The sequence below is a fragment of the Macaca thibetana genome, chromosome 19 (genome assembly GCF_024542745.1).
Source record: "Macaca thibetana thibetana isolate TM-01 chromosome 19, ASM2454274v1, whole genome shotgun sequence".
Classification (NCBI taxonomy): Eukaryota; Metazoa; Chordata; class Mammalia; order Primates; family Cercopithecidae; genus Macaca; species Macaca thibetana.
In genome coordinates, this window is record NC_065596.1 from 3,248,484 (window position 1) to 3,271,117 (window position 22,634).

Below are 22,634 nucleotides of genomic sequence, written 5' to 3' on the forward strand. Positions count from 1 at the left end.
AGAGTTGATAGATGGGAATAAATCAAGACAAATACTATTGGGGCAGACTAGGTAGTCAAGAGGGTGGCTGTGTCTTGGGGATGCAGCAACCATGGCAATTGCATGATGACTGCAGACTGCCAACACAATAAGCACCGGCATTTACATTGGATTTCAGCTCCTTCAAGAAAAGCTCTCCAGTAGGGAAATTCCCCTGCAGAAAGCACATTTTGATTTTACTTGTCCTCTAACTGACCTTTTACTCATTATAATAGTAAAAAAAACCACACTTGTGTGGAGATTTAAGATGTTAATGAGATATGTAACATATAAAGAAACATGTACAGGTACTGTGTCTGTGTACCAAGAGAACCACCCAGAACGTGCTTATTAGTAACATCTCTTCCCACCTCCTTATAAATAATTATGTAAGACTCCCACAAATGGAATGTCCCTAGTTCCAGTCTTTGCTGTCTCATTCTTTCTTTCTTTTTTTCTTTTTTTAAAATTTGAGATGAAGTTTCGGTCTTGTTGCCCAGGCTGGAGTGCAATGGTGCAATCTTGGCTCACTGCAACCTCCGCCACCTGGGTTCAAGCAATTCTCCTGCCTCAGCCTCCTGAGTAGCTGGGATTACAGGTGCCTGCCACGAAGCCAGCTAGTTTTTTGTATTTTTAGTGGAGACAGTGTTTTACCATGTTTTCCAGGCTGGTCTCGAATTCCTGACCTCAGGTGATCCTCCCACCTCAGCCTCCCAAAGTGCTGGGATTACAGGCGTGAGCCACTATGCGCGGGCCTGCTGTCTCATGCTACCCTGAATCTTTTTTTCTCTCAGGGAGTACTGGCTATTCTTCACCCTGTTTTTTTCCTCCTCCTCCTCCTCCTTTCTTCTTCTTTCTTCTTTTTTTTTTAAACAGAGTCTCTGTTGCCAGGCTGCAGTGCAGTGGCATGACCTCTGCTCACTGCAACCTCCAACTCCCTGGTTCAAGTAATTCTCCTGCCTCAGTCTCACGAGTAGCTGGGATTACAGGCACATGCCACCATGCCCAGCTAATTTTTGTATTTTTAGTAGATACAGGGTTTCACCATGTTGACCAGGATGGTCTCAATCTCTTGACCTCATGATCCACCTGTCTCGGCCTCCCAAAGTGCTGGAATTACAGGCATGAGCCACCATGCCCGGCCTCTTCACCTAACTTTTAAAATAGCATTTCTACTTTGCAATAAATTACTCCATGTTGCATCTTCTTTGTTTTGTGTCTCTTGTTTAAATGTTTTAAAACTAAGAAGACAAGAAGCAAGGTCTCACAACAGCCATCAACATTATCATGCTTTGTTTTGTATTTTTTATTATCAACATTTTGTTTCGAGATGGAGTCTTAACTCCTTTTCCTGGAAGGCAGTGATTCATCTTTAATTTTATTACAACTATTCCACATTGCTGTGATAATGCTGTTGAAGTGCACCCTCTTTCACCAGAAGATTACTTGTGTGAATTTCTATAGCTTGACACTTGTGTAAGTTTCAACAGATTGTGCAGCTTGGCACACTCACTTGAACTGTCCCTTTGCTTTTCAGGCAGTTAAAATGCCTTTGAAGAGTGAAATAAAGTGTCTTCTGATTTAGCAGAGAGTTTGACATGGAAAAAGGTTGATCAATTGTTGGAAAATTACATTGCATGGACTACAACTTTTAAAATGTAAAATGCATAACATAGATACTACACAACAAAATAGGATACAAATGACAGTTGGCCACAAAGCACAGCCAAAGCTCCATTATAGCAATATTGAAAAATACATATCTACTGTCAGAGGAAGGTAACTTGAAGTATTTGATAGATGTTCTCTAAAAATTTGGAATTATTTTTAGTTTTAGTTTCTACAAAAATGTGTCTTAAACATTTTTAGTTTTCAAAAAAGTTAAATGTTTGCTTTGTCAGTTTAGTTTTTCTAAAAATTTAAATAGAACAGCATAACACAATACATATCAAAAGACCAACTTTGCTGGTAGTAGATTAATTCTCAGACCAAATATGTTAAATTTTACAAAATTTTATGCTAATCAATTTGATCAGAAACCTCTTTCTTAGAACTGGGAGAGATGACACAAAGATGCTGCTTTCATGTTGGTGGGAGAGGAAATGATACCCAGGGGCTAGATCATAGTTGCTTCACTAATCGATGTTGATTTTCATTGCTATTTTGTCTCAAATTATGTTAATGATGAAGTAATGGCCTTGATCCAAAACATTTTTGAAGAACTTAGTTTTCAATCAGTCAAATTATTAACCAAAAAAGGTATAGAAATGAAGGTATTTAACAGTCATAATTTATATATTAAAAGTAAAATACTTCTAGAAATAAAAAAGGAAGGAATGAAGAGATATAAAAACAAATGAAAGAAAAGAAAGTGGATTACTCACAATAGCTAAGGTGTGAAATCAACCTAAGTGTCCATCAACACATGAATGGATAAAGAAAATACAACAACATTAATAAACCTGGAAGAATTATTCTAAGTAAAATAAGCCAGCACAGAAAAAAAATACCACGTTTTCCTTTCTACATAGAATATAAAAAAGTCAAACTCATAATAGCAGGGAGTGGAATGATGATTGTCTGGGGCTGGGGGTGAAGAAGTTGATCAAAAGTAATGGGTCTTTCTACATCTATTACCCTAAGGAGTTATTCTCCTTTCAATTTTGATTCACTAGGGAATTGAATCATCTTCTGAAGAATCAAAACTAAAGGAATAATATATTTATTATAGCAATGCAGGTTGTATACTGAAATTTATTCCCCAAAGAGTAGAGTAACAAATTAACTCTATAGTCCAATGTACAGTTAATAAATAAAAACCAAATATTTAGAGTCATTTATTTTGGCCACATACATGGGAAGAAAACACTTCTTGGGCAATAGGCCAAGAGCGTTCAGAGATGTTAGCTCATAAAATGTAGGGAGACCTGGCATAGAAACATTCACCCCGTGCCCAAAGGAAACATACTTCTGTGTCTTTCACCCCAAATTCCAACTATTAACCAAGAACTAGAAAAATGTAACATGTTATTATAGCACAAAACATTTTATGATTTTTATTTGGATTCGGGGGTACATGTGCCGAGTTGTATCACAGGTATACTGCATGATGCTGACATTTAGGCACTTAATAATCCCATTGCCCAAATAGTGTACATTATACCTAACAAGTAGTTTTTCAATGCTTGTCTCTCTTTTTTTAAGAATCCCAGTGTTCATTGTTTGTCTCTTTGTTTCCATGTGCACCCAATGTTTACCTTCCACATGTATGTGAGAACATGTGGCATTTGTTTTACTGATCAGGGTTAATTTGCTTATAATAATGGCCTTCTGCTGCATTCACATTGCTGCAAAAAACATCATTCTTTTCTGTGGCTGCATAGTATTACATAGTATAAGTACCTCATTTTCCTTATTCAGTCTAAGATTCATAGGTACCTTGTTTAACTCTGTCTTTGCTCCTGTGAATAATGCTGCCATAAACATGTAACTGCAGGGTTTTTTGGCAAAATAGAAGAAATTTTTCAAGGTAAAGTATTATCATTGAAAGGCAAGCTAAAAAACTATCAGTTATACACTTACTCCTGATAGAGTGACTTATTAAAAAGAAAAAATGTTGGTAAAGATTTGAAGAATAAAGAATGCTTGCACACTGTTGGTTTGAATGTAAATGAGGACAGCCATTATGAAAGGTAGATTTCTTTAAAAACTTAAACTACCATGTAAAACAGCAGTTGTACTATTGGATATATATCCACAACAAATGAAATCAGAATGAAGAAATATTTTTACTTCTATGTTGTTTGTAGCACTCTTCACAATACCCAAAATACAGAACCTTCACTTCAACATCTAATGAGTAAATAAAGACAATGTGGTATATATACACAATGGAATGCTATTTATTATTTTAAAAATAATTTTTGTTGTTGTTTTTGAAACCAAGTCTCTCTCTGTCTCCCAGGCTACAGTGCAGTGGCACGATCTTGTCTCATTGCTACCTTGGCATCCTTGGTTCAAGAGATTCCCATTCCTCAACCTCCAAAGTAGCTGGAATTACAGGTATGCACCACCATGCCCAGCTGATTTTTTTTTTTTTCGTATTTTTTTCTAGAGATGAGATTTCACCACGTTGCCCAGGCTAGTCTGAAACTCTTTGGCTGAAGCAATTCACCTGCCTCAGACTCCCAGAGTACTGAGATTACAGGTGAAAGCCACCACTCCTGGCCTAAAAAAAAAGAAAATTCTGTTATTTTCAATAGCATGGATTAAGCTGGAGGACATTACATTAGTTGAGATAAGCCAGGCACAGAAAGATTAATATCTCATTATTTTACTTACATATGGATTTCAAATAATTTAAACCTCAGTGATGTAGAGAGTAAAATGGTGACTATCAGGTGCCAAGGTATTTAGAAGAAATGGAGGGCTGGAAATATGTTTGTCAAAAATACATAATTATAGTTGGATAGGAGGAATAAGTTCAAGAGATTTCTTGTACAACATGGTGACTATAGTTCATAATGTGTTTGTTTTTTTGAAAAATAATAAGACAATGTCATATGGTCTCACCATAAAAATGTTAACTATGGGCCGGGCGCGGTGGCTCAAGCCTGTAATCCCAGCACTTTGGGAGGCCGAGACGGGCGGATCACGAGGTCAGGAGATCGAGACCATCCTGGCTAACACAATGAAACCCTGTCTCTACTAAAAATACAAAAAAATTAGCCGGGTGAGGTGGCGGGCACCTGTAGTCCCAGCTACTTGGGAGGCTGAGGCAGGAGAATGGCGTAAACCCGGGAGGCGGAGCTAGCAGTGAGCCGAGATAGCGCCACTGCACTCCAGCCTGGGCAACAGAGCGAGACTCCGTCTCAAAAAAAAAAAAAAAAAAAAAAAAAAAATGTTAACTATGGAGGTAAAGCATTACCTAGAACTAATCATTTGACAATATATATACTTCTAAGTATTATGTGCTGCAGAAAACATACACATTTTATCTGTCAAAGAATATATTTTTAAAACATCATAGAAGGAGGACAGTGTTTGAAATATTGTTGGTGTCTTTGTCATAATCTTGGCTGAATATTATCAAAAATATGTAGTTTTGGGGTGTTTTTGTCATTTATTTTGTCAGTCATAACCTATTGGGGGAACCAGCCCCCAATATTTTAATGTAGGTTATTTTCTATTTTCCCTAAGTGTCAGCTGGTCTGAGAAATAAAGAATACAAAAGAGAGAAATTTTACAGCTGGGTGTCTGGGGGTTGCATCACATGTCGGCAGGTTCTGCGATGCCCCACTGAGCCACAAAACCAGTCAGTTTTTATTAGGGATTTCAAAAGGGGAGGGGGGTATGAATAGGGAGTGGGTCACAGAAATCACATGCTTCAGAGATCAATAAAAGATCACAAGGGCAGGGAAGCAGAGTGAGATCACAAGGCCAGGGTGAAACTAGGATTACTGATGAAGGTCCATGTCCCGCTGGGCACACATTGTCATTGATAAACATCTTAACAGGAAACAGGGTTTGAGAGCAGACAGCTGGTCTGACTAGATTTCACCAGGCTGGAATTTCCTAATCATTGCAAGCCTGAGGGCACTGCAGGAGACCAGGGCGTATTTCATCCCTTATCTTCAACTGCATAAGACAGACACTCTTAGAGTGACCTCCCCCTGGGAATGCATTCTTTTCCCAGGGCTATTCCTTGCTGAGGAAAAGAATTCAGCGATATTTCTCCTATTAGCTTTTTGTAAGAAGAGAAATATGACTCTGTTCTGCCCAGCCCCGCAGACTGTCAGACCTTATGATTTTCTCCCTTGTTCCCTGAAAATCACTGTTATTCTGTTCTTTTCAAGGTGCCCAGATTTCATATTGTTCAAACACACATGCTTTACAAACAATTTGTGCAGATAACGCAATCATCACAGGGTCCTGAGGCGACATACATCCTCAGCTTATGAAGATGACAGGATTACGAGATTAAAGTAAAGACAGGCATAGGAAATTATAAGAGTATTGATTGGGGAAGTGATAAATGTCCATGAAATCTTCACAATTTATGTTCAGAGATTGCAGTAAAGACAGGCATAAGAAATTATAAAAGTCTTAATTTGGGGAACTAACCAATGTCCATGAAATCTTCATAATTTATGTTCTTCTGCCATGGCTTCAGCAGGTCCCTCCGTTTGGGGTCCCTGACTTCCCACAACAATAACCATAGAAACTCTGATATTTGACAGCATGTTCTGGACCCAGCACATTGCAAGGGAGGAGCCAATGTACTTTAGGATTTTTACTTTAAGATTGGGGCACCTGGAGTTTCTGGTGCTGATGGTAATAGTATGAAAGACACGAAGGGGGCTGGGCGCGGTGGCTCAAGCCTGTAATCCCAGCACTTTGGGAGGCCGAGGCGGGCGGATCACAAGGTCAGGAGATCGAGACCACAGTGAAACCCCGTCTCTACTAAAAATACAAAAAATTAGCCGGGCGCGGTGGCGGGCGCCTGTAGTCCCAGCTACTCAGGAGGCTGAGGCAGGAGAATGGCGGGAACCCGGGAGGCGGAGCTTGCAGTGAGCCGAGATCGCGCCACTACACTCCAGCCTGGGCAACAGCGTGAGACTCCGTCTCAAAAAAAAAAAAAAAAAAAAAAAAAGACACGAAGGAGGCAGGTGTTGCTTATGGTCCAATGACTGGCCACTCTGTGAACACAGTAAACTAGTTTGCATGCAAAATAACAGGAAATGTTTTAACCAAAAAGCTATCATAATCTCTGAAGCTTTTCCAGAGAAAATGACTAAGAAGTTGGCTACAGTTTGGTGACTAAAAACTGTAGACTGAACTTGTAACACTAAAAAAAAAAAAAAAAAAAAAAAAAAAAAATAAAAAAAAAAATTAACACTAAAAAAAACTTGTAACACTAAGATAAAATGAGAGTGAGAAATTCCTCCAAATTATAATATCAATATGGAAAAGAAACATGTTTCTATATTTCAAATCACAGAAGTTATTTTATTATTCTCCAACATTTCATACTCAAACTTAAAAATAGAAGATTCTGCATGGAAATGTACATTGTGCTGTAAGTATATCATAGAAAATTAAATTTAAAATTATTCACTTACCATTAGCTCTCTTAAAAATTTTATTTCTAAGGTACATTTTCTAGCACATGGCTGGAGTGCAATTGTGCGATCTCGGCTCACCACAACATCTGCCTCCCAGGCTCAAGCGATTCTCCTGCCTCAGCCTCCCAAGTAACTGGGAGTATAGGCATGTGCCACCACACCTGCCTAATTTTGTATTTTTAGTAGAGATGGGGTTTCTCCATGTTGATCAGGCTGGTCATGAACTCTTGACCTCAGGTATCTGCTCATCTCAGCATCCCAAAGCGTTGGGATTTACAGGCTTGAGCCACCATGCCCAGCCAAGATTTTTCTTTTACAAAGAAAAACAATGCTGATTTAATCCTGTTACCTGTGGATAGTGTATACTTTTCATCTTAATTAAATGATCTGAAATTTATATTGATAAGCAAACTCGTCAGTTAAAAATAATTTTTCAGTGTATTAAAAATAGCAACTTGCTCATCAAAACCTACAATGTACCATTTGAAATGACATGGCATGAAGACAACAGTGAGTAAACTGTAGCTATAACACAGAAAAGAAGAAGGGCTGTGATGCGTACATGGTTAGAATACACATAATGAGACAAACAAAACTGAAGATAATTAGGAAATAATACATGCAGAATTTCTCCATGATCCATTTATGCCTAGTGTTCCATTATTGGATCGCTAAGCATGTGGGAGTTATTTATATCCTATGGCTCAAGGTCATCACCAAAAATCTGATTGCAAAAATTCAAAAAATTGTAACCTCAGGCATAAATGGGTTGAATTCAGCAAGATTCAGCTTTGCAGCCTGGAAATAATGTTCTCTTCACCTGAAGAATCAATTTTATTTCTTCACCATTGATATTTTCCATCACTGACTTGAAATTACAAACTAACTTTAGCAGAAATATTTGTGACGTATTATGGAGCATCTGTTACACAGCAAAAACTGACAGGTGTGTTTCCTACATTTATATATAAAAACATTCTCATGACTTATTAAGCTTCCCTAATACCTAAACATTGACTCAATATATCAATTATAAAAACAGAAAGGAGCAATAAAGAAAAGAAAGCTTACATAGGATTCTCCAATTAAAAGAACAAAGCGGAGTGTTGTAACTAAGTAAAATGTAATTTAATACACTAATTATGGAATTACATCAAAATTATTTTGTCTGCACTACTAAATTTTATAAAAATCTTTTAATTACAGGCTAGCTCATGTAATGAATAATTTATTAACTAAAATATATACATACATGTATATATAATTATATATAATGAATTATTCACATAATGAATAATTCATTAACCATAATATATACATACATGTATATGTGTGTGTGTGTGTACATATATATAAATAAAATATGGTTTGGCTCTGTGTCTTCACCCAAATCTTGAATTGTACTCCCATAATTCCCACTTGTGGGAGGGACCCAATGGGAGATAATTTGAGTCCTGGTGGCAGTTTCCCCCATACTGTTTTCATGGTAGTGAATAAGTCTCATGAGACCTGATGGTTTTATCATGGGTTTCCGCTTTTGCATCTTTCTCCTTTTCTCTTGCTGCTGCCATGTAAGATGTGCCTTTTGCCGCTCACTATGATTCTGAGGCCTCCCCAGCCATGTAAAACTGTAAGTTCAATTAAACCTCTTTGTCTTCCTGGTCTCGAGTATGTCTTTATCAGCAGTGTGAAAACAGATTAATACAGTAAATTGGTACCAGTAGAGTGGGGTGTTGCTGTAAAGATACCCAAAATGTGGAAGTGCCTTTGGAATTGGGTAACAGGCGGAGGTTGAAATGGATGTTCTGAGAAATTCAAGACAGCTGCTGCAGAAATTTGCAAAAGTAACAAGGGGCCAAATGTTAATTCCCAAGACAATGGGGAAAATGCTTCTGGGGCACATCAGAGGTCTTCGCAGCAGTCTCTCCCATCACAGGCCTGCAGGCCTAGGAGAAAATGATGTCCTGCATCCCAGCCACTCCAGCTGTGGTTGAAAGAGGCCAATGTAGAGGTTAGGCCATGGCTTTAGAGGGTGCAAGCCTCAAGCCTTGGCAGATTCCATGTGGTGGTAAGCCTGTGGATGCACAGAAGTCGAGAATTAAAGTTTTGGAACCTCTACTTAGATTTCAGAAGATGTATGATATGCCTGGATGCCCAGGCAGAAGTTTGCTGCAGGGGTGGGGTGTTCATGGAGAACCTCTACTAGGGCAGTGCAGAAGGGAAATGTGGGGTCAGAGTCTCCACACAGAGTCCCTGCTGGGGCACCACCTAGTAAAACTGTGAGGACAGGGTCACTGTCCTCCAGACCCCAGAATGGTAGAGGCACCAACAAACCACAGACACTCAATGCCAACCCGTGAATGCAGCTGGAAGGGAGGTTGTACCCTGCAAAGCCACAGGGGCAAAGGTGCCCAAGACCATGGGAACCCACCTCTTGCATCAGCTTGACACAGATGTGAGACTTGTCATCAAAGATCATTTTGGAGCTTTGACTGCCCTGCTTGATTTTGGACTTGCATAGGGCCAGTAGCCCCTTTGTTTTGGCCAATTGTCTCCATTTGGAATGGCTGTATTTACCAAATGCCTTTACCTCCATTGTATCTGGGAAGTAACTAACTTGCTTTTGATTATACAGGCTCATAGGTGGAAGGGACTTGCCTTGTCTTAGATAAGACTTTGGACTGTGGACCTTTGAGTTAGTGCTGAAATGAGTTAAGACTTTGGAGGACTGTTGGGAAGGCGTGATTGGTTTGGAAATGTGCAGACATGAGATTTGGAGGGGGCAGAGGCAGAATGATGTGGTTTGGCTCTGTCTCCACCCAAATCTGAACTTGAATTATACTCCCATAAATCCCACATGTTGTGGGAGGGACTCGATGGGAGATAACTAGAACCATGGGGGTGGTTTCCCCCATACTGTTCTCATGGTAGTAAGTCTAACAAGATCTGATGGTTTTGTCAGGAGTTTCCACTTTTGCATCTTTTTCCTTTTCCTTGCCACCGCCATGTAAGAAGTGCATTTTGGCTCCCACCATGATTGTGAGGCCTCGCCAGCCATGTGGAATTGTAAGTCCAGTTAAATTTCTTTTTCTTCCCAGTCTTGGATATGTCTTCATCAGCAGCATGAAAATGGACTAATATATACAAACAAAAATATTAGGGGTATAGCATGAGTGTCAGGCAAGTAAATACAGAGAATTTGCATTGGGAGATTCAGAACTATAAGCCATAGATTGTATAGTAATCAATTCAATACAAGGCAGACAATATACATTTGGTTTCAGCATTTTTGAAGTTTTAAATTTTCTGGTAGTCACCTTGTTAAAATTATTTATTTTGTTCCAATATTGCTCTTTTCTTCTGAAAATAAGTACAAACTCATACACAAACACACTTAATTACTTCATAATTTTCTTTCAGCTAATGCTCATATTTAGACTAACTTATTTAACTGTATGTAAATCAAAATTAAAAGTCTGTATGTGTTTGCAGGCAGACAGGCCGCATGTTCAAAGAGAAATATATAAGAAATTTTAAAAATATACATTTATTCAGGACTCAAAAATGTATGGATTTATACAGGTATATATTTTTTATTAGTACCACAAAAATAGGCCTGTAATCAATAGCAATTTAATTGTTATTTTAAAATAACTAAAAGTGTAGAACTGGATTGTTTGTAATACAAAAGATAAGTGCTACAGGTGACAGATACCTCAATCCGGATGTGAGTATTCTTTTTTTTTTTTTTTTTTTTGAGACTGAGTCTGGCTCTGTCGCCCAGGCTGGAGTGCAGTGGCCGGATCTCAGCTCACTGCAAGCTCCGCCTCCCGGGTTTACGCCATTCTCCTGCCTCAGCCTCCGGAGTAGCTGGGACCACAGGCGCCCGCCACCTCGCCCGGCTAGTTTTTTGTATTTTTTAGTAGAGACAGGGTTTCACCGTGTTAGCCAGGATGGTCTCGATCTCCTGACCTTGTGATCCGCCCGTCTCGGCCTCCCAAAGTGCTGGGATTACAGGCTTGAGCCACCGTGCCCGGCTCCAGATGTGAGTATTCTTGTATCCAAATATACCATATATGCTTGGGTAGAGTGAGTCACACCTGTAATCCCAGCACTTTGGGGGGCCGAGGCAAGTGGATCACCTGAGGTCGTGAATTCGACACCAGCCTGACCAACATGGAGAAACACCATCTCTACTAAAAATGCAAAATTAGCCAGGCATGGTGGTACGTGCCTGTAATCCCAGCGACTCGGGAGGCTGAGACAGGAGAATTGTTTGAACCTGAGAGGTGGAGGTTGTGGTGAGCCGAGATCACGCCATTGCACTCTTGTTGTCTGGGCAACAAGAGCAAAACTGTCTCAAAAAAAAAAAAAAAAAATTTATGTACCAAAAAATTTAAGAAAAACGAAGATAAATAATAATAAAATAATAAAGATTTAACCCATAGAAACAATATTTTTAAACTTCTTTGCAGTTTAAAGCCACTGTCAAAATAGATTACTAGAGATATTATTCCATTATATTACCAAACACAATATTTTTACCAACTTTTACCTATACTGTTGAGTAAGGTGGACTAGATTTAAGTTAGTGACATAACACTTTATTGAATGCACAATAGTATTTAACATGTTAAAAATATTGAATTGAAATATTAACTTCATACATAATCTAACATTATTAAATGTACTACATTTTATTATACAGAAGTACAGTTAGTAAAATGCAGTATCCATTTATTTAATGTTAAATAAAATTAAAAATGTTTTCTTCTAATGATAATGCAGAATACTACCCAGAACACTTACCTCAACAAAATAAAGAAAAAAGAAAAAGAAACAGAACACCTACCTCATGCATCACTCAATATTATAAGTCAACCACAAAGAGCCTCTCCACTTAGATTTTCATCATGCATCTTACATGTTAATGTCCTTACTCTTTCATGAAAAAGGCCATCAACAATGCCCACCTAGTAAATAAGACTCTCTCATATCTTTGATGCAGCAACAATTGATCACAGCCTTTTACATGTGAATCTTTTTTTTTTTTTTTTTTTTGAGACGGAGTCTCGCTCTGTCGCCCAGGCTGGAGTGCAGTGGCCGGATCTCAGCTCACTGCAAACTCTGCCTCCCGGGTTTAAGCCATTCTCCTGCCTCAGCCTCCCGAGTAGCTGGGACTACAGGCACCCACCACCTCGCCCGGCTAGTTTTTTGTATTTTTAGTAGAGACGGGGTTTCACTGTGTTAGCCAGGATGGTCTCGATCTCCTGACCTCGTGATCCACCCGTCTCGGCCTCCCAAAGTGCTGGGATTACAGGCTTGAGCCACCGCGCCCGGCCTACATGTGAATCTAAGAGCAATGAAGAAACAGCAGAAAATAATTTGAGAGTTGTATTATGGAATTAATCACTTTTCAGAAAATATAATTTTTTCAAGGAATGAAGTATACTTTGAATGTAATTTTAACTCTGCAAAAAAACCTCTCCTTTTAAAGTTATATAAAAAATTTTTCTACTAACTTTAGTTTTATTTTCTGTACTTAACATTTTGATTTGGAGTAATATCTGAAGTGCCAGTGACATAAGTAGTGAATTCTCTAATATTTACAAAGACAGAATTTTGGATTAAGTATTTTTAACTTTTACTGGATCTGCAAAACTATATATTAGCATAACTCTCTGGTGTTTCCTAAGCTGTAGATTTTTAAAGTCTTTTTTCAAAATTATTACATTTGCAGGGTTTTTTTTCCCAATATAAATTCCCTGATGTTGAATGAAGTTTGAACAACTACTTCAGAGGTTTCCTCTAGTACAAAATGTATACAGTAAGATCTGTGATACAACTAAAGGTACTGCAACCCTCTTTACATTTGTAATGTTCATCTTCAAAATAAATATTATTCTTCACTTTACAGGCTAATATTTTTTGAAAGATCCTTTGACAGTGATTGTATTTACAATGCTTTTATTAAGTACGAACTCTCTGATGTTGAGTAATATGTGAGCAGATATTAATGGCTTTCACAGTCTTCATATTTGTACAGTTTTTCTCAGGTATAAATGTTTTCCTGTGCAATATAAGATATTAGCGTTGGTTAAAAGTTCTGCCACATTGTTCACAAATGTAGTTTTGTCCAGTATAAATTACCTACAATCCTGTCATGCTTACCTACAATTAAGTGTGACAACTATTTAGAGGTTTGTCACATTCTTCACATTTCTAGGATTTCTCACCACTATGATTTCTTTTATGTTTAGAAAATTTTGAGGTTTTCTCAAAAGTATTGTCAAATCTTTCTGGTTTGTAGAGTTTATCCACAGTATGAATTATCTTAAGTTTGTTAAAAATGGAGGACTTGTTAAAGGCTTTGCCATATTTTTCACACTCATAGGGTTTTCTCCAGTATGAATTTTCTTATGTTTAGTAAGAGTTAAGGACTGGTTAAAGGCTTTTCCACAGTCTGCACATTTATATGGTTTCTCTCCAGTATGAATTTCCTTGCTTAGAAAAGTTTGAGGTGTTGTCAAAAGCATTGTCACCTTTTTCTGTTTTGTAGAGTTTCAATCCAATGTGAATTATTTTATGTCTGTGAAGAATTGAGGACTTGTTAAAAGACTTTCCCACATTCTTCACACTTGTAGGGTTTCTCTCCAGTATGGATTTTCTTATGTTTAGTAAGGTTTGAGGATCAACTAAAAGTATTGCCACATTTTTCACATTTGTAGTGCTTCTCTCCAATATGAATTACTTTATGCGCAGGAAGTTGTAAGGACTGGCTAAAGGCTTTGCCACATTCTTCACATTTGAGGGGTTTCTCTTTAGTATGAATTAACTTATTCATGGTAAGATTTGAGGATTCATTAAATGCTTTGCCACATTTGTAGGGTTTGAATTCTCTGAGGTTTGTAAGAGTTGAGGACCAGTTAAAGCCTTTGCCACATTCTTCACATTTGTAGGGCTTCACTCCAGTATGAATTCTCCTGTGTATAGTAAGGGTTAAGGAACAGTTAAATCCTTTGCCACATTCTTTACATGTGTAGGGTTTCTCTCCAGCATGATTTTATGTGTAGTAAGGGTTGAAGATTGGTTAAAAGCTTTGCCACATTCTTCATATTTGAAAGGTTTCTCTCCAGTATGAATTCTGTCTTATGTTTAGTAAGAGTTGAGGGCAGGTTAAAGCTTTTGCCACATTCTTCACATTTGTAGGGTTTCTCTTCAGTATGAATTATCTTACGTTTAGAAAGGGTTGAAGAACAGTTAAAGCCTTTGTCACATTCTTCACATTTGTAGGGTTTCTCCCCAGTATGAATTATCTTATGTTTAGTAAAAGCTGAGAACCAGTTAAAGGCTTTGCCACATTCTTTACATTTGTAGTGTTTGCCACTTCACATTTGTAGTGTTTCTCTCCAGTATGAATTCTCTTATGTGTAGTAAAGTGTGAGGAGCAGTTAAAAGCATTGCCACATTGTTCACATTTGTGGGGTCTCTATCCAGTATGAATTCTCTTGTGTGTAGTAAGGTGTGAGGACCAGTGAAAGGCTTTGCCAGATCCTTCACATCTGTAGGGTTTCTCTCTTGTATAAATTATCTCATGTGTATTAAGGGTTGAAGACTGCTTGAAAGCTTTGCCAAATTCTTCACATTTGTAGGGTTTCTCTCCAGTATGAATTCCCCTGTGTCTAGTAAGGAGTGAGAACCAGTTAAAGACTTTGCCACATTCTTCACATTGGTAGGAATTCTCTCTAATAGAAAAATCTTCTATGTTGAGTTAAGTATAAAAGCATACAAAATGATTTGTCACATTTTTTACATTTGAAAGGTTTCTTTGCAGTATGTCTTATTTCTACTTGAATTTGAAAATTTATGAAAGACTTTCACATATTTAGGACATTGAAATATTTTGCTCTCAGTGGTTATCAAACACTGGTTTAGTCCATCACAACCTTCTTTGTGCACATTACACTCATCTACACTCTTATGGCTTTTTGTTAATTGTAAATTCTCATGTCCACATTTTCCATATCTTCTCAGTACCACTTTTTGGAAAGAATTTTTTATGTCTTGCTCTGGTCTAAGGTCTTGGGCAAAATGAGAACATATACCTGAAAGAAATAAAAACAGATTACTTCACTTACTAGACTCAGATGGATATGGTTTACAAATCTCACCTATAAAATTATACAAACTACAAACAAGATGGCAAAGCAAAATACTGAAAGTCCTAATTTCTTTGTAGACATATAAATGTAACAAAAACACTAACCAAAATACATCTGAGGAAATTTTATAAATGAGTTAAGTTTGTGAAGTGCCCCAGGTGAGCACAATGCAAAGAGTGACATAGAAGAAAAAGGAAAGTCTGTTAAGTTTACCTAACACAGCTCTTTCTGGTCCCCAATATAACATATGGCCTTTAGAAGAAAATTGCCAACTTTTGGCTTTTTTATAAAAGGAAAATACTGATTCATACATCTTCATTACTTGCTTCTAGAGACCTTTTCAGACACTGGTTTCTGCCTATTATAATATATAGTGCTGAAAGAAATGGTGGCATACTTTGGAATGACAGTTTAAGTCTGCTGAAACTATAGTTAAATCTTAAAGCAGCAGAGAGACTGCAGTACCACAGACAGAAAGCAATTGTAGCAAGTGATTACTATTAAGAAGAAACACGAATAAATGCCTTTAACTAAAAAATAAACACAAAATTACTGACAGGATATATTCTAAGGACATGTTTGAGAGTCTCCCAGAATCTCTAACCAAGACAATGGTTTTCAGACTATGCCAGGAAAAGCTATCTTATAAAGATGGTGACAGGTAACATTTTTTAATGTCCAAATTTCAATCAAAGACTACAATGTATAAAAAATAGGGCAATATGGTGCCACCAAAAATATTACAACATTTTCAGAAAAACATCATAAAAGAGATGTATACATTTATTTTTAAAAAGGAAAATAAATTGAATAATGCTCAGTGGGTGCAACAGAAACACAGAGAACCATAGAAAACCAAAAAAATGGGAACAAGAACAAAAATATTTAAAAATATCAAAAAAACAGAAACTGGATGTAAAAATACAACAAAGAATAGCTGAAAACTCTTGAAAGAGAAATTGATATAGAAATGAAGAAGCTCAACACAAAAACTAAGATACAAAGATATATTGATAACAAACATATATAAAAGCACTATTTCAAAGTCACAGACAAGAAGAGAATCTTGGAAACTGCAAGATGAAAGTGATGTGTCATTTGCAAGCGTAGTCTTATGAGATAGCCAGTAAATTGCCAACAAAACTTTTGCAGGCCAGAAGGGAACTGTGTAATATAGTCAAAGTCCTGAAAAAAACAGCAATCAAGTAAGTATAATACCATCAGCACGTCTGTCCTGCAAATAGACAAAAACCTTCAAAAATAACCAAATTCTGAAAAAGTATATTGGCATTCCATACGTCCTACATATGCTGAAAGCAGCTGCTTCTACTGAAAATAACACGATTCAACAAAACAACAAATAATCATATTAAATACATTATTTTCTGGGAAAGATATGCACATATGCAAAAATTGAATTTCATAGCATTATAATGTGCAAAAAACATTTCTAATTATTCTCTAAAATTTGAAAGAGAAAATCACAGAAATCATTATATATACCTATTAATAAATATACCACATAAAAAGATACAATTAGCATTATCAATCAGGCCAGGCGCAGTGGCTCATGCCTGTAATCCCAGCACTTTGGGAGGCTGAGATGGGTGGATCACGAGGTCAGAAGAATGAGACTATCCTGGCTAACACGGTGAAACCCTGTCTCTACTAAAAATACAAAAAAATCAGCTGGGCGTGGTGGTGGTGGGTGCTTGTAGTCTCAGCTACTCGGGAGGCTGAGGCAGGAGAATGGTGTGAACCCAGGAGGCAGAGCTTGCCGTGAGCCGAGATCGTACCACTGCACTTCAGCCTGGGTGACAGAATGAGACTCCATCTTAAAAAAAAAAAAAAAAAAGCAATATCAATCACAAGTTTAAGGGCAGATGTAATGAGAAATTTTTTTTTTTTTGCATGCAACTGAATTTCCTTTTTTACCAGAATTATTTCTATTATTGTATCTTTTAGAGGTTTTATGTAATTCCTAAGGTACCACAAAGAACATGTCAGTGTAGATACACAAAGCAAAATAAGAGGAACTAAAAGCTTATCAATATAAAAATAAACAAGATGACCAGGTGCAGTGGCTCATGCCTGTAATCCCAGCATTTTGGGAGACCAAGGCAGACAGATCACTTGAGGTCAGGAGTTCAAGACCAGCGTGACCAACATGGGGAAACCCCGTCTCCACTAAAAATACAAAAATTAGCTGGGTGTGCTGTCGGGTGCCTGTAATCCCAGCTACTTGGGACGCTGAGGCAGGAGAATCACTTGCACCTGGGAGGCAGAGGTTGCAGTGAAACAAGATCATGCCATTGCACTCCAGTCTGGGCAACAAGAGCAAGACTCCATCTCAAAAAAAAATTTTAAAAACACAAAAAAACAGAAAAAGAGAAAATGAGGGACAAAGATAAAATAATGAAATAAAACAATATAGTAACATCAGCATGTCTTTCTGCTTTAAAAATTACATATAATTTTCTAATAAAGAGACTTTCAATAAAGGGATTTATTTTAAAAATTTAAAAAGTGATATCCAACTTACCTTTATACAAGGGTAATCTGAGATCTAGTGATTAAAAAAAGACTAAAACTGACAAGATGGATGTAGAAATTGCATGCAAATATTAATCAAATGAGAGCGAAAGAGGTCCAAGTGTATTAAGCAAGCTACATCTTAAAAATGGTATATTTTATAAAATGTACTTTAAGTTAAAACTGCAAGAAGACAAAGAAGGACATTAAACAATAATATATTTATTTACTGGGAACATATGGCAAATTTATGTGTGTGTGTGTGTATCTCACATGGTTTCCAAATATATAAAGCAAATATTTGACAGAATGGAAGAAACACCAAGATACCAGTAAAAGTATAGTAGGACATTTTGATGCTTCACTTTCTGTATAAAAATAAAACAAAACAGCATGTTAGTAAGTGAAGAGAAGACTTGAAAGCAGTGTAAAACCATTATTTCTTTTTTTTTTTTTTTTTTTTTTTTTTTTTTTTTTTTTTTTTTCTGAGACGGAGTCTCGCTCTGTCACCCAGGCTGGAGTGCAGTGGCCGGATCTCAGCTCACTGCAAGCTCCGCCTCCCGGGTTCACGCCATTCTCCTGCCTCAGCCTCCCGAGTAGCTGGGACTACAGGTGCCTGCCACCTCGCCCGGCTAAGTTTTTGTATTTTTAGTAGAGACGGGGTTTCACTGTGTTAGCCAGGATGGTCTCGATCTCCTGACCTCGTGATCCGCCCGTCTCGGCCTCCCAAAGTGCTGGGATTACAGGCTTGAGCCACCGCGCCCGGCCGTAAAACCATTATTTCTAAGAGAGGTATAGAGAAGACTCCTCAACAATATCAGGATACACAACCTTCTCAATAGCTCATACAACATTCTCCTTGATAGACCACCTGTTAGGCCAAAAAAATTTACAAATTTGTTAAAACTGAAATTTTATAGATTCTATTACCAAAATAGAATGAGTATAGAGAAAAATTAAAAATTTACGTATATGGAAATTAAACAACACACACTTCAGTATGCTCCTGTTCAAAGGTTGAAATGATTAATATTTTGAGGATATCCATACTGCTTAATGTAATCTACAGATTTAATGTTATATTTTTTCTAATTTTATTGCATTTTTGAAGAAATAGAAACAGCAGCCCCAAAAGCATATAAAATCTCAAGAGACAATGAAGTTCAAAACAATATTTTTTTAAAAAAAAATACAATGTGAAAAGCATTACAGTTCCTGATTTCAAAGCACATTATAAAGCTAAAGAATTAAAACAATTTGGCATGAGAATAATGGCTAAAAAGTGGACTAATAAAATGGAATGTTGCATATATATAAACTTTCACATATATAGTCACATAAAGAGTTATTTGTATACCCATTACTATTGCAGCATTGTTACTGAAAGCCGGTAGGTAGAGCAATGAAAATTTCTGTCACCAAATCATTCAGTAGATATAATTTGAAATATAAAAATACTGAAATATAAGCCAGGATTTTAAAGAGAGGAAATATTCTAACAACTATAAATATAAAGCTTGATGATATGCAAAATGAAATGAGCCAGCCACAAAAAGACAGAGGTTGTATGAGATATATGAATCAGTTATACTCTTTTTTTTCTTTATTATACTTTAAGTTCTAGGGTACATGTGCACAACATGCAGGTTTGTTACATATGTATACATGTGCCATGTTGGTGTGCTGCACCCCAGTTGTACTCTTAAAAATAAAACAAACAGTGGTGTTTGCAAAGTGCCAGGAAATCAGAAAAATTGGTCGTTGTTTAATTTATATTGAGATTTAGCTTTGCAAAATAAAAACATTCTAGGGATATGTTGCATAACATTGTCAATATAATTAATATGTCTAAACAAAATATTTTAAAATATTTGAAATTTTGTTATGCGTTTTTTTGACAAGTAAAAATAAACAATAATACCTTAAAAGATACAGATAGTTTTAGTATTATTTTCAAATCCAAAAACATCTCTTCCACACAAAAATAATATAGATTCACAATAGATATTGAAATTAGGAGAATTTTTATGATTGCTCACCTAGACAAGATTGAATAACCACTCACAACAAACTTACATAACAAATATACAAGTCATAAAAAATACAGGAATAATATTTATACAGGCAGACAAGCATAGAGGTAATTATACTGGCAGAAGACGTGGTTGATTCACATTTGATGTTGCTTGACACTATCTTAAATTTTACAGAGTCAAACATTGTCATTTACAATTATAATATCAACTAAAACATCAAAACACAAGTAACTGGTGTGAAGGGGCATGCCCTAAAATACATAACATACACAAAAATTGCAAAACAAAATTAAAATATGGATCACAAAACTTATCAGACACCATCAAGTAGACTGATATATTCATGAAAGGCATCTTAGATGAACAATATAGGGAAAAAAGTAATACAAAGGTTACTTGAAGCCAAAAAAAGGCTGATGTCTTCCCCAATATTTATGTAATAAAAAAATTCTAACCAATAATACTTAATTCAAAATTATTTTACTTCAAAAACAAGATAAAAATAAAGACTTTCCAAAATAAAAATTCAAGGTGTTAATTAAAACTAGCACAGTCCTAAGAAAAACTGTTACATGGTGGCCAGGCACAGTGGCTCATACCTGTAATTCTACAGCTTTAGGAAGTCAAGACAATCAGGTCACTTAAGACCAGTAGTTCAAGATCTGCCTGAGAAACATAGTGAGACTCTGCATATAAATAGACAGAAATGCTAAAATTAGTCCATTATGTTGAAAAATAAAATGAAGCTTAATGGCATCATGAAACCATATATAAATATAAAGCTCTCTATGAAATGTAAATATGCAGACACATATAGAAATTTTTCCTATCATAACGATGCTACATAAAATCCTTAAAGTTCTTCTAGATATAAAAAAAAGATATAAATCTCCACAAATCGGTTAACAGATGCGCAATGTAAGACATTATGATCTGTAATATCAACAAACTGGAAAATAGAACATTATAGGTTTTGTATTTAACTGAAGGTGTATGAGATTAAAATATATTGTTTTAACTTTAAGATATTTACTGTAATCTCCATTTTTCAACATAGTTACATTAGATGTCAAGATGATTACATTATATTTATGGATAGTATGCAAAACAAAATGAAAAAATAATTGAAGCATGTCACAACAAAATTAAACAAAAATTAAGGCAGTGAAACAGGAAATGAGAAACACATAAAACAGTAACAATGAGGTGGTTTCTGCAGACTCAGTCTTTCCCCAAGCTGGCTCTGAGGAATCTAGGCACTTTAAATGAGTGGAATTCTTTCCAGTGAAGCACACTCTTTCCACCAAGGGGCGCCAGAGTGCTTTGTTAAGTGATTCCCTGATCTCATGCATCCTGAGAGGTGGAGACCTCCCAAGAGACATCATCAGACAACATACACAGGAGTGTTCCCACTGTCATCAGGTCGGTGCTTCTCTGCAACAAAGATTCCAGAGGAAAAAGCAGATGACTAGTCATCTCTGCTGTTCTGCAGCCTCCACTGGTGACATCTCCAGGTGTGGGATGGACCCAGGCTAATACTGTCTGGAGCAAACCCCAACCAAACTGCAGAAGCTCTACAGAAGAGATCCCTGACTGTTAAAAGAAAACCAAACAAACAGAAAGCAATAACAACAGCATCAACAAAAAAGTTCCCAAAAAACCTTATCCAAATTTTGACATTCTCAAAGACTACGTATACTCACAAAGGTGAGAAAGAATCCACACAAGAATGCTGAAGACTTAAAAAGCCAGAATGCCTCTTCTTCTCCAAATGATTGCAACACCTCTCCAGCAATGAAACAGACCTGGGCAGAAGCTGAGATAGATGAATTAACAGAAGTAGGCTCTAGAAGGTGGGTAACAATGAACTTTGCTGAGCTAAGACAGCATGTCCTAACCCAATGAAAAGATGCTAAGAACCATGAAAAACATTACAGGAGCTGTTAACCTGAATAAACAGTTTAGAGGGACCATAAATGAACTGAACTGTGTTTTTTGGTTCCTCAATAATCGAGTAGACCAAGCAGAGAAAAGAATTTCAGAGCTTGAAGACCATCTTGCTGAAATGAGACATGCAGACAAGATTTAAGTAAAAAGAATAAAAAGAAATGAAAAAATCTCTGAGAACTATGTGATTATGTAAAAAGACAACCTACATCTGACTGGGATACCTTAAAGCGATGGGGAGAATGGAACCAAGTTGAAAAATACACTTCAGGATATCATCCAGAAGAACTTTTCTAACCTAACAAGAGAGTTCAACATTTAAATTCAGAAAGTCCAGAGAACCCAGTAAGATACTCCATGAGAAAACCAATCCCAAGACATGGAATCATCAGATTCTTCAAGGTTGAAATTCAGGAGGATAGGAAGAATCAATATTGTGAAAATGGCCATACTGCCCAAGGTAATTTATAGATTCAATGCCATCCCCATTAAGCTACCAATGGCTTTCTTCACAGAATTGGAAAAAACTGCTTTAAAGTTCATATGGAACCAAAAAAGACCCCAAATTGCCAAGACACTCCTAAGCCAAAAGAACAAAGCTGGAGGCCTCACGCTACCTGACTTCAAACTATACTACAAGGCTACAGTAACCAAAACAGCATGGCACTGGTACCAAAACAAAGATATAGACCAATGGAACAAAACAGAGCCCTCAGAAATAATACCACACATCTACAGCCATCTAATCTTTGATAAACCTGACAAAAGCAAGAAATGGGGAAAGGATTCCCTATTTAATAAATGGTGCTGGAAAA

The 22,634-nt window shown here is 36.7% G+C and overlaps 1 protein-coding gene and 1 pseudogene across 1 annotated transcript in view; one reads left to right on the top strand and one right to left on the bottom strand.

Moving 5' to 3' along the window:
* Positions 1-22,634, top strand: part of LOC126942269 (zinc finger protein 100-like) — a 118,778-nt gene that overhangs the window by 22,745 nt on the left and 73,399 nt on the right.
* Positions 1,002-21,348, bottom strand: LOC126943285 (zinc finger protein 714-like; annotated as a pseudogene).